We start from the raw sequence: 13440 nt of genomic DNA on the forward strand, positions 1-13440 counted from the left end.
CACTGTAGACAGCTGCAATCCATAGGGCCCTGGGCTGGAACCCGGAGTAGAGGGTGGGCCCGGGTTCCCCCTATCCCTCATCCCCCAACTCCTTACTTGATACCGGAGGAGTTGACCTGGACTGTGGGTTCCACCAGAGGGGAAGGTTTCTGGCCTGTTCCCTGATCCACTAGGTGGATTAGCAGAGACTGCAGGGATTGTTCTTCCTTTTCCCCATGCTGGCCAGTGATGAGGCTAACTGAGTGAATGGCAGATTTGAGCCGTGAAAGTGGGCAAACTGAGGGATGCTGTGAACCTCTGAGGCGAGCAAATCTGCCAATAAGTGCAGGACCCACCAAGGCAGAGAAGGAACTTTGTCACATTATGCTGGGTCTCCAGGTGTATGAGTTTGTAAAAGAAAGTAATACATTTCTTAGTGACCGAAAACTCAGCTGATTTTTAGCATAGATGTTCAAAGGCATTAATGAGAGCTAGGCACCTAATTCTCATTGACTTCCAATGGGAGTTTGGCCCCTAACTGCCTTCTGTGCCTTTGAAAACTCTCTTACTATATAACCTATGTTGGGCTTGGATAAATGTTTACCTCCAGAAATAAAGTAATTGTGACTGACCGTGTCATTTCTATCCCATACTCTAATAGTCTACAGCATGGATGCTTTTTTGCACAAATATTCTATTGATCTTTTTAAAAAATTAAAACAGGAGGTAGTATGGAGGGTGCACCTTGATCCTATGGCTTATGGAAATGTTTGTTGTGTGGAACAATTCTAATACATCAGAATTTGTTATTGGTTTGGACTTTATGTAAATAATGGCCTTCTGTAGCAGTATCTGTGTACTTTATCTTGCATACATATTGATTCAAATGCAAAACACAAAGCTTGGGAAAGAGCTGGGTTTGCAAAAGGCTGTCATTGCAAACTTTTGCCTTCTTGTGTTCATGTTAGATGGGTGATAATGAAAGCTGATGTGTTACTGTGAATCTCTAGGAAAGGCCGTTTATTCTGTTTCAGAAGTGACAAGTATGTGCACAAGACATATGTTCCATATGTCTATTACCAGAGTTTATCTGCACAAATAGATGAAGTTAAAAAAAGAGGGAGTCGCTCTGAATATAGAATAAAAACAGAGCTTCAAGAGAGAATGGAGGTTACTGAACCCAATTTAGCTGCAAATGGAGCCAAAGAGAAACAATGTCCATCAGCATTTCAGAGACCACTGCTAAAACCTGCACAGAGCAGCTGTTAGAGGGTTCCCAGGGTGGAGAGATTTCTTTCCAGGCCTGCACTGTACTATGTCCCAGAACATGGGTGACACAGAAGCCACAACAGAGTCTCTGCCTCCCTCATAGATTCTCCTACCCGGAGCAGAATTCTCCACTAGGTTTGTTAAACAGCTTTAGGGCCACTTGTTTGCGCTCCTCAGATCAGAAAATCTAGACCACCACGTTTATTCTTTGCCTCCTGGCCTACATTCCCCCCCCCCCCCCAAAAAAAAAAAAGAGACTGTGATTTCCCCCTGTCCAGGTTACAGAACCATGATAGACTTTGACATACCTGACAGTGGGTATGGGAACGGGGGAGTTTCAGACAGCTTGGGGCTGAAGGTGAATTGGCAGAACCCTGTCACGGAAGCATGCATAGTGGCTGCCTGCATTCTGATGTGCTTGGCTCAAGTCTCGCTGCAAGTCCCCCATTGCCATGCCTGTTGACATTCACACACATGTACAGCAGCAGCAGATTCACTACACCGTTTGTATAGGCAGCACAGCGAGCCTAGAGCGGACATAGAGCCAACCCCTTCACCAGCTCCTGTTGCAGCAGCCTTGGCATAAGGATTGGCATTAAGGTGGGGGAAGCTTACTGGGGGCATGGCTGTACGGCACCAAACTCCCTTGGGTCCTGTTATCAGATGCATAGTTTAGAGCACTATCCAGGCTGCTCTAACCTATGCCAGAGCTAAGATTAGGGTAGGGCTGGGTAGAAAGAAAGATATATGTAACTAGCTCCCTGCTGCTCTCCCAACTCTAGTCCCCCCTCCCCAGCCCCATCTGCACCCTAAGCCCCAGTTGCATTGGTTGGATCTTGGCTGCAGTAGAGAATCTGTCCCATTTAAAAAAAAATAGAGTAAAAAGCATATTTCAGCGGTACACCTGGGGCAGATCCTCAGCTGGTGTAAATTGTCACAGCTCCATTGAAGTCAGCAGTGTCCGTTTATACCAGCTGCCTCACTAAGTTAAGATAAATGAGTTTTCTCTCTTTCCTGCTGGATTTGGTTCGATAGTGCAAGTACCTTTTAACGGGGCATATTTAATGGGAACCTTCTCGCATGCAGCAAAGTTTAACAGGCACTAAACCTTTTTGGCAACCTTTCATTGTAGATTGGAGAGGAGGTTTTATGGGAACTGGATACAAACACATTGTTGTATAAATATTTGCACTCTGCTCCTTAGCAGCAAAGGGATGAGTATGATCAAGAGCTCCATTTAAGGTTCCACTCACTAGTTACAAAAGCTCATCAATTCAAGCCAATTTTGCTTTCATTACAGACCTCCTGTTTTGCTTTCTGCAGGAACAAGGATTATGTAATACTTTAAAAGCAGTGGCTCAGAAACCAATGCCAGTCACAGTTCTTTCGCTACAGTTCTATAACAGTCATATCTGAACAATGGAAACTATACCCTTAGCTGTGCAAAGCACGAGCTTTTTCTTTCTTCTTATTCAAATATTTTCGCTAACCAGTTTTAGCAAGATCTTTCCTTCTATGTAAAGTGCAGTTGTTCTCCAGCCAGTGACTGTAAAGAATCATAGAAATATAGGGCACAAAGGGACCTTGAGAGGTTACCTAGTCTAGCCCCCTGCACTGAGGCAGGACCAAGTAAACCTAGACTGTCCCTGATAGGTTTTTGCCTAACCTGTTCTTGAAAACTTCCAATGAAGGGGATTCCACAACCTCCCTTGGAAGCCTGTTCCAGAGTTTAACTACCCCTAGAGTTAGATCATTTTTTTCCTAATATCTAACCTAAATCTCCATTGCTGCAGATTAAGCTGATTACTACTTGTCCTATCTTTCATGGACCTGGTGAACAACTGCTCACCATCCTCTTTAGAGCAGCCCTTAACCTATTTGAAGACTATCAGGTCCCCCCTCACTGGTCTTTTCTCCAGGCTAAATGTGCCCAGTTGTTTTAACCTTTCTGCACAGGTCAGGTTTTCCAAATCTGAATGGCACCATTGAGGATTCATGGCCTCCAACCCTGCAGTCAAATCTGCATGGGTAGATGCTGGAGCCTAAGAGCAGACCCCCGGGGCCAAAGTCCATCTGCAGGATTTAGGGCCCTTGATTTGTTATTCCCCAGTGATTCTATATACGCTTCACTTTGCTTACAAGGCTTCACTGGGGCTCTGAGCAGCAGCCTGCAGTAGAGTAGGTTTGAGTCTGACTAGCCACGTCTTTGAAAGAGAGCAGCATGTGCTCCTCCCCATAACAATCCACCTCTGCTGGTCAGTGCAGGTGGGAGAATGGGCTGTGACTTGATTAGGATTTTGTGCACAAGCACTGCATTGGAATGGGACCTTTAAGGCCTTCTAGTTGGTCACTTCAAAAATGGCCATAGCATCAAAGGAGAGAGAGTGTAGTCCAGTGCATTGGCTGCTGGATTGAGCATTGTGAGACCTGAATTCTGTTCCCAGCTCTGCTGCGTGACCTGTGTCTCTTCCTCTCACATTATCTTGTTTAAATGGTAAGCTCTTTGGAGCAGGGACTGTCTCTTAATACGTGGAAGGTATGTAGTGAATGAGCAGGGGACTGCAGGAATAGAAAGCATTAAGTGGTTAAGGCAGTGGAATATCACCCTGGAAAACGGGATTCTGTCTCTCCCACAGAGCTCCTATGTGATGCTGAGCAAGTCACTTAAATCAAACTCTGTGTTCCTCATTTTCTGGATGCCCAACTTGATACCCTGGGGTCTGACTTGCAGAAGTGCTGTGCACTCTCATTGGCAACTGAAGTCAAAGGGAGCTGTGCTTTGAACATATAAAGTGCTACATAATGCTAAATACTCTGAAAAATCAGGTCTGAGTGGTTTCCGATTGGACACCCAAAATTAGTGGAAACTTTTGACTTTAATCTCTGTGCTTCAGGTCCCCATCTGTAAAATGTGGATAATGACACCCCCTCACCTCATATTTGCAAAGCACTCAGATGCTCTAGCAAAGAGCATCATAGAAAAGCCCAGGCGGAAATGAATAACTCCATCTTTAGAGGTGAGTTTGAATAGTGTGTGGAAAATAAATCCGAGGGCCACCCATTGAACCATGATGAGAAAACACAGTACTGAGTAGCTGCTAATTAAGTGAGCACCATCCATCCTGGGCACTGAATAAGGCAGGGGTTGTGTAGAAAAAATAGAATGTGGTTATGTATTAAAGACTGTATCATGATGTATATGCACAAGGAGGCTGAATTAAGGTTCCTTGGGCAACCATAATCCTGGCATTTCCTAACTTTTGAGTGCTGGACGTTTTGCAACATTAACCATGTTCTTTTACTGTCATTTCTTGTGTGTGATTATATCTATTGTATGACCTGAGCAAAATGAGGCCCTGATCTTGGTTGGGGGCTTAATGAGCTACTATAATACAAATAATAACAATATACTTGAGTGACGCCCTTGATGGTTATCTAGTCATGTGTGAGGTAAAAGCACACCCTGAGCTCGGATTTTAGCCTTACTTTCCATTTCTGGCTACATATCAGACCAGTATCTTTAATGTAGTTTACTATTAACTTTGAGTCTTAAGTACAAGAAGATTTCTGAGATCCCAAGTAAAGTTACCTAATTATTTTTAATAACTTCCTCATTACTGTCTATTTAGCTGGAGACAGAAGGTTCAAGAGGATATTTAATTGTGGAGGCGTCTGCATTGTAGCATGAAATCTCAAACAGAGGCAAGTTATGCTTATAGCATGTATAATCTGGAGCTTTAAGAGGATCAGTCACCCTTAAATAGCAGTGATGGTTCATGACAAAGAGCAGCACAAACTGTACATCAGTGCCCAGTGTTCCTGGGACTTTTTACTTTAGCTTTCTTTATTTTTCAAGAATGGGAATGAGGTTATGAGACCTGGTATACTATTGCCCTGCACTTTGGGTAGTGATTTGCACTAATGCAATGTGAATAGGAAATTTACACTAATGCAAAGTAAGTAGGAGGTAGGAGTAAACTGTCACATCACTTTGCATTAGTGTAAATTATTACAAAAAGTGTGGTTCAGTAATGAAGCAGACCCCTAGAGTCTAATACTCCTCTGTCTAACACCAGGAAATGTCTTCTTGCTGTGTGGATGGAGAGATACCTGGAGATTTCCAAAACTGTGATCAATAGGACTGCTTGGAAATTTTCCATCAGAACTGTTTTTCAGTAGAAAATTGGAGTTCTGACTCAGAAGTTTTCACAAAAAATGTCTGCTTTCCACAGACAAGTTAGTTTTTTGTTAAAAAATCAAATATCTGAAAAGTTTTTAGTTTTGGGTCAAAACCAGAAAATGTTTGGTCAAAAACTTCAGTTTGGAAATGGCACCAAAGGAGTCAGTTCCCCAGGCTCCAATTCTCCTCTATAAACCAGACTCTTCAGCTGGAATATCTCCCATGATGCACCACAGCCCTACGACTTCCATAGTGGCTCACCACGCGGAGAGCTCATGATGCATCATGGGTGATGTAGTCCAAACAGGGATCCCAGTCCATAGAAGAGGAGGGGAGCCTGAAGCACCTAAACTACAAGTCCCATTAGGCACCATGGTGGCATATCTGAACTGAAATTTTGGGGTTTTAGACAAAAAAAATTGTTTTTCAGCCAATATTTTGGACTAGCCATTCCGGTCCAAAAAGGTTGTCCATTCCGGGCAACACTACAATATATTTCCTACAATATGTTTTCTCCTGTTTCTCCATTCGTGTCTTCAATATGTAAAATGATGGGGCTTTTTTACGACTTCCCTGTGAAGAAAGTCTTTTCAGCCCCTTAACTGAAAGACAATTTCTAAGTATTCTTTCTTTAAGGGGAAAAATAGTGTGGGACAGTCACAAAGAACACTCCAGTGCAAGTCTAAACCCACTTTAAGGAAAGGGTCTCCTTTTATTCTCCTATACTCTCCTATTATTCCTTGAGACTGCTCTGATACTGAATTGAAGACCTACTAAGTAGGGGTATAAATTTAAGTGCTGTGGTTAGTCTGGCTTCTCCTTAGTCAATTGACTCTGACAGATTATGAACAGCCTTATGGGTTTAATGTATCCATTTGTTCCAGGCCACATCAATAATTCCTTTGTCTTAGTTTCAATTTCAGGAGCTTCTACAAAGAGTTGTGTTAGACAAAGCTCAGTTCTAATCAGCTGCCTGTGTCCATCTGAGATCTTATTTACCAGTAGGCTAGTTACTCGCTGGCTAGTGTAAAGGAGGATTCATAGGCCCTCAGCTGATGTAAATGGGGGAAGCTCCATGGATATCAATCAACTTAATAGATTTTAAGGCCAGAAGGGATCACCAGCTCATTTTGTTTGACCTTCTGAACATCACAGACTACTATTTCCCTTTAATGAGACCAAAAGCCTGGATTAGACTAAAGTATTACAGTCATCTAAACTGTGCATACCATGGGCTACTGAACCTCACCCAGCATCTAACCCATAACTTCTTTCTGAGCAATAGCATCTCTTTTAGAAAGATATTCAATATCATGTGAGTGAGGATCCACCATGTGACTAGGTAAATTCTTCCAATTTACAACAACTCAAGATTAGGCCCATAATATCTTCATACCTAAACCACTACGGGTATGTCTACACTGCAATGTAAACCCAGGGTGCAAACTTGGGCTCATGCCTAACCCCCTTCTCATCTACACACACATTGCACTAACCCAGGGTTCACACACAGTGTCCCCAGACTCCACGCGGGTGCAGGGTCCGAACCAGAGTCACTGATTTTCAGGGTGGACGTAGACCCACTGGACTCGTGTTATGGGGGTATGTCTACACTGCAATAAAATACCTGTGGCTAGCCAGCCTGGGTCAGCTGACTTTGGCTTGTGGGGCTCATGCTGCATAGCTATAAAATAGCAGCATAGACATTTGGGATCAGGCTAGAGCTCTGGGAACCTCCCCATTCCTGGGCTGCCAGAACCTGGGCTCCAGCTGGAGCCTGAATGTCTACACTGCAGTTTTATAGCCCCCAGCCTGAGCCCTGCAGGCCTGGGTCAACTCACACATTTTTATTGCAGTGTAGACATACTCTGCCAGTCTGCCACTAGTATCCCACGATCCTACAGGCTGACTTTCTTTGTTCTCTGGACAGTCATGTTTGCTGAACTGTCAAGTTTTCCCATCTATACCACAAACAAAAGGCTACAGCAGCCACATTTTGGGAGGGTGCTAGGAAGCCTGGGATGTGGGTGCTTTGACTCAAGCCTGCATAATGCAGTGTAGACACTGGAGCCCCACATTGGGACCCAGGATTCAACTATTCCTAACCTAGGGTTACAAATAAATGTACATGCTCTAGCCCTAACAAACCCAGGAGCTGCTGATTTGACTTCTACTTACCCTGGGCTTACATTGCAGCGTAAACATACCCTGAGACTTCCAGAAATAAATTATTCATAGTAACAGTATCCCATCACGTTGGTGCTTTGGATTATCATGAAACCGATTTAGAGTACATTCAACAAACACAGTATTGCCAATCCAAAGAATTCAGAACTCGTGAAACAGAACCCAAAATCATGAGGCTGTCTTTAAAAATCATGAGATTTTAAAATAATTCATTTGGAGTCTTTTTTTATTTGCCATCTAGCTTTTGTACCATTAGGGTTCAAATTTTTCAACATTTATCCAAAACCAAGACGGTTAGAATCTTAGTGTTGGGTTTTGTTTTGTAATGAAAACTGAGAGTTTAAGAAAAATACCAAATATCACAAGACTCACTCTAACATTGCAAGAGTTGGCAATACTGCAGAAACCAGCATTAAATGTAAGGGCGATTGAAATATTTATGCTATATACTGTAAATAAAATTATATTTTATTAGAGAGATGATGCTAAAACAAACAGAAGAAAGAGAAAGGTGTGGCCTAAACCCTGGAGGTGTGGTTAAAATCAGAGACAGGAATTCTTGAAGTCTGATCTAGCTCCAGTACTGATTATCTCTGGGCTGTGAGAAAGTCACTGAGAAGCACATTTTCAAAGAGTGGGCTCAGTTCTGAGGCTGCAAGTTGCACTCCCCAAAATGTAGCTGCATCTTTTGCATCCACAAGTCACAGAGTGCAAGGAAACTAATTCCCAATTCACTGGGGACCAGGTAACTCCTGATCAGCTTCTCTATGCCCTTCCTCAGGCAACCAGAGGAAAGTGCTGTAGAAGTAAGAGAGAAAGTGTCAATGGCTTTGCTCAGTCCACACCCAGGTATCATACAACTGGCCTGAACCTTCCTCTAGGGAGTTTGTCTGTCAGTTTATTTTCTGTTTATGTTGAATGATTTTATCTTGTTGTAAGCACCTCTCCCTAACCTCAAGATTCAGTCCTGAGAAAGAGACTTTGCAGTGTAAAGCCTCAATCCTCCAAATAAGAACCGTGTGGGTGGAACCGTTATTCCTGGAATTTATACCAATGCAGTCCAACTGAAGTCAACAGAACCACAGTGATTTAAACCAGCTGAGGATCTGGCCCCTGGATCCAGTTGTGGGTACAAATCAGGCAGTCAGTGAGGCACAGGTATTCAGATTTCTGCTTCAGTTTATTCCCCAGGTGTGAGCTAAATCCACATAAAGGGAAGCCAGGCCTCAGTCTTTCTGAAAACTTACCCCTTACCCTCTTTTCCCCCCTAGTTTCTTCATCTATAAAAGATGACGGTTAGGTAATTCTGCCCTGGCAAGGCTGTTGTGAGACTTAACTAGATGGCAAAGATAAGAAGTGCTGGTAAGTGTCATTATTAATAGTAGTAGCATCTGTCTGGGAGTCACTCAGTGTTTGTCTACTAATGAGAACAGTGAGACAGGCAATTGGTCTCCTGATATCTCTTTGCCACTGACTGTGTGACCTTTGGCAAGTCACGTAACCTCTCAAATGATTCAGTTTGCTCTTCAGTAAATTGCATGTAACAATGCTTTGCTACCTTGCTGAGGGGATGTTGCAAGGATCAATTAATTCAGATGACAAGCACTATAAAAGCATCAAGTATGATTATTATTTTGTCCCAGTGCCCAGGTTCCTGCTGAGTGCCACGAATTGTTCCTGTAGGCTGAGTGGAGAGAGCTACCTCATCAGTATTGACATCAGATGATTACATCATGACTGTTCTTTTGCCTGGCCATTCCCTTCCTCCCCACTTCCAATGTTGGTAATATTTTATTTTAAAGTTAAATGATACTTAGATTGTATGCAGGAACTTCCTGTTCGTTCTGAGTTTGTACAGTGCCCTGTACAATAGGATCCCGGTCCATGACTGAGACTCCGCAGTGCTACCACAATACAGATAATTAATACAAATCTAGTGAAAACAGTTGAGAGGGACCAATTGGAAAAAGAAATGCCATGTTCCTAAAGCCATGAAACTGCCTTTTTCACAATGAAACATATCTATGGAGCCAGTCCTGGAAGGTGATGTGCACCTTCAAATCTCTCTGACTTCATTCTATATATCAATAAGCAATTTGGGATAGGGACTCTCTTATTAAGTGTTTCTACAGAGCCTCGCACAGTGGGGCCCTGATCTCATTTGGGACCTCTAGGTGCTACTATAATACAAATAATAAGATGGCTCATCCATAGATTCACATGTTCTAAAATATTTCCCTATCAGGAGTTCTTGTTTCCAACACACATGATAAAAACAGTAACTGGTGAGTTCTCTCTACTTTGGATTTCTATTTATATATGATAGCTTCACTTCACTTCTCCGTGACTTTTGCCATTAACACAGGGCTGGAGGAGCCCTTGATTCTTAAGTTGTACTTTACTAAAATCTATTAGTCAAAAGTAAAAGAACTGAGATGTTTATTTCAAGTTTGAAAGTGTGCATCTCAGTCTATATTTGGGTTCTCCAATTCCAAATTTATTATTCAAACAACCTAATGAAAAGCATTTTAACAAATAACTAGCATAATGCTGTCAGAGTGGTCTGTGATTTTAAATGAATGACTCCTCAGCTCTAAGCAAATCCTGGGTCTGGTCCCAGTACTAAACAAGAGATAACTTGTCATGTAAACACACTTATACCATTTTGATTCCATAAACTCCAGTGGAATTCCTCTTGATTTACATCACTAGATGTGAGAGAAGAATATGGCCTGACATTTTTATTTATCTATTTTCTGTTTATTTCTCTTTATAAAGAAAGTATAACAAAAGGGCTTTAGATATCTTTGTATTTTAAAAATACAATCATATAAAAATTACAAATTCCTAAAACTGGACAGTACCGGCTTGGAATAAAACCTCTGCCATGCTTAACCGTATATTGGGAAACTACAATTTTTTTTCCTTCAGTTAGGTAACAACGTGTATTAAAATCTGTAAATATGAAGGGCCAGATTCTGTGACCTTTATTTACTGCAGGCCTGATCCACAGCCCATTGGATTCAATGGGGGTAGTCTTTCTATTCTTTTCTCGACAATAGATCATGCTTTAGATCAGACCCATTTACCTTAGTCCACTAAGTAGTCCCATTCTTTGCAATGTCAAAGGAAGATATTCCTTATTATGAATAAGGATGGCAGAATCTGGCTCATCATCGATGTGTTTTTCAAAGGGAAAAAATCTGATATTTGGGAGGAAGTGAGAGAGAAGTCTTTACATGTAGGTGTCTGCTTTACCAATCCAGACTAGTTCTGTTTTGTTACTGAAGAGGGATTTGCAGGTGTATTAATTATATAATGGATGCTGGCACAAATGTAAAAATCCCATACTTGTTTTTTGACGATATAGAAGGTAAAATATTGCTCAAATATCAGTGCCAAGGAGAATGAGATGTTCTGAGTGAATGTCACATTGCCAAGAAAAGCTACAGAATCTTGTGAAAAGCCTACACTTAATGGGCTGAAGAATTAAGGACTCGTCATATTGACAACTGAAGTTATCAGCTTTCTCATGCATTACACCAGCTACTTTTTTCTCTGCATGGTCATTCTCCCATGCTGCAGTGTCAGAACCATCAACCCTGGCTTGGAAGGACCTTTCTGCTCTGCAGAGGAGAGAACTGATTGGTATCTTGGGCCAGACTGTGATATCTTTATTCACACTGAATAGCACTTTACACCATGTGTAAGTGGAGTAAGACACCACTCAGTGTAAGGGTATTATAACCTGCCCCTTTATCTGTATAATGTTGTACATTAGGGCAGATTATTGAGTTGTCCCAATTTATCTGGGAACCATCCAGCTCCAGAGATGCTACAGACTGTAGAGATAATCAGTGCCCTGATGACCATCCAGACAACTAACAAGCTGAGCATCTGATCTGTGAAACACTGTATTTTTAAGTAGAAAGTGGCGTGGCTTTCAAATGTCATGTTATTTAAACTATAGTATATGAGTGTACAAGACGATAGAAGTCAGGAAAATTGTGGATTTTTTTAATAGGTCCTAATGACTAGTGGGAATAGAGGGTTCGGGTTCTTCTAATCTGTGTTATGGGCACAGGCCAGCAGACAAGAGCCCATGTTCGGGAGAGCATAAAACCCACCTTTGCACCCCCTTGATGTGCTGAGCATTCCATGGCCTCAGCTGAGGTTCTGACTCCACATCCTCCCACAAACTCTATTTCTTGCTCATTCAAGAATCCAACACCTCAAATCAGCTAATGGTGACTATTTTTTCTGTCAGCAGTCTCCTTTTGGGGGAGGTGTTAATAGTGAATGTCTCCTTCATAGCAGGATAAGACTGAAAGCAATCAGCAAGAGAGGAGGAGAGGGCAGTAGACTCAGACTCAGGAAGAGTCTGTTGAGCTAATTATAGTATGTATTGTTATAAACCCAAGAAGTGATGGTTCTTTATCCACTAATGGAGACTTCCTTGAGGCAGAATACAACCTAAAACATCATGCAGTATGAATTGTACTTACTACATTTGGTTAAATGCATCCCAGTACAGAGGGTTTGGCCCTCTAAGTCACTGTATTACCTGAGGTTTTCTGAACCCCAAACCATGGTAACTAGTCTCTGTTTTCCAGGTGGTGACAGGAAATAAATCAGTGGGGAACACAACACCTCCATCTGATAAACAATTGGAACACACAAGAGTGCTTTGACCCCAAAATCCTTGTTTTTATTAAGTACAAAGCACACATCTAAAATAGCAATAGTCTCATCTAGAGAACCCCAGATATAGTTACCCAAAGCCTGAGATGTATCGAGTAGTCAGTAGCAGGGCTCCAGTGGCCAGCCTTTCTCCTACCCACTGGGGAGTTTGGTGTCAGCCCTTTAGCTCATTGAAATCCACTCCAAAACTTCTCCAAAGTGCACACTCTAATAAATCTCTTTTACAGATAGCTCAATACAAAGCACATAACCTCTAATGGGTCAACAATTTCCCTAGCAACAGCAAAGAACTCATAATTTCTTCTTATCAGCAAAGCAGCTTCCAACAAGAAATTCACAGAAACCCAGAGCCAAGGTCAGCTATCCACACTCCCTCCCATTCTCATGAATCCTTCACTTTATCTCTTCATGTTAGCAGCACAGTTTCAGCGTTGCTGGTTTGTCTGCCTAAGCAACAGGCCAAATTATTCCCTCCTACCAGAGCAGTCATCTAGCTCCTCCTCTACTGGAAGACTGGATTCTATTGGCATGCCAATGGTCCTTTTTTTCATCCTGACTTACCCCACCCCTCCTGATAAGTCCAACTCACCAATACCTGGAGAGCAAAGGAGTTACACGAGTCAAAATTGTCTCTTCTTGCCTCATAAAAAGACCTAAGCTATTTTCTGCTATGTTAAAATGGATGATGGCTCCAAGAGTCATAGAAGGAAACTGGCCACCTTAGCTGTGTACCTGTGACCACTGAAGACTCAGACAAGTATCCATGAATGTAAATCAGTCAGTAAGGAAAACATTAGCTTTCATTGTGTAAGAGTTTGGTGACTACCAAAACACACCCCAGAAACAATTGCAGTTCCTTATTCTAAATGTTTGTTATTCTCTTGATCTGTTTGACAAATGACAAGACTGGGTACATCGTGTATGTCTGACATACATCCGATGAAGTGAGCTGTAGCTCACGGAAGCTCATGCTCAAATAAATTGGTTAGTCTCTAAGGTGCCACAAGTACTCCTTTTCTTTTTGCGAATACAGACTAACACGGCTGTTACTCTGAAACCTATATTAAAGACAATAATTCCTATGTTGTCAAAGTGACAAGAAGAGATTCAGCTTCTATCTGAGA

The sequence above is a fragment of the Lepidochelys kempii genome, chromosome 14 (assembly GCF_965140285.1).
Source record: "Lepidochelys kempii isolate rLepKem1 chromosome 14, rLepKem1.hap1, whole genome shotgun sequence".
In the NCBI taxonomy this organism is placed as follows: Eukaryota; Metazoa; Chordata; order Testudines; family Cheloniidae; genus Lepidochelys; species Lepidochelys kempii.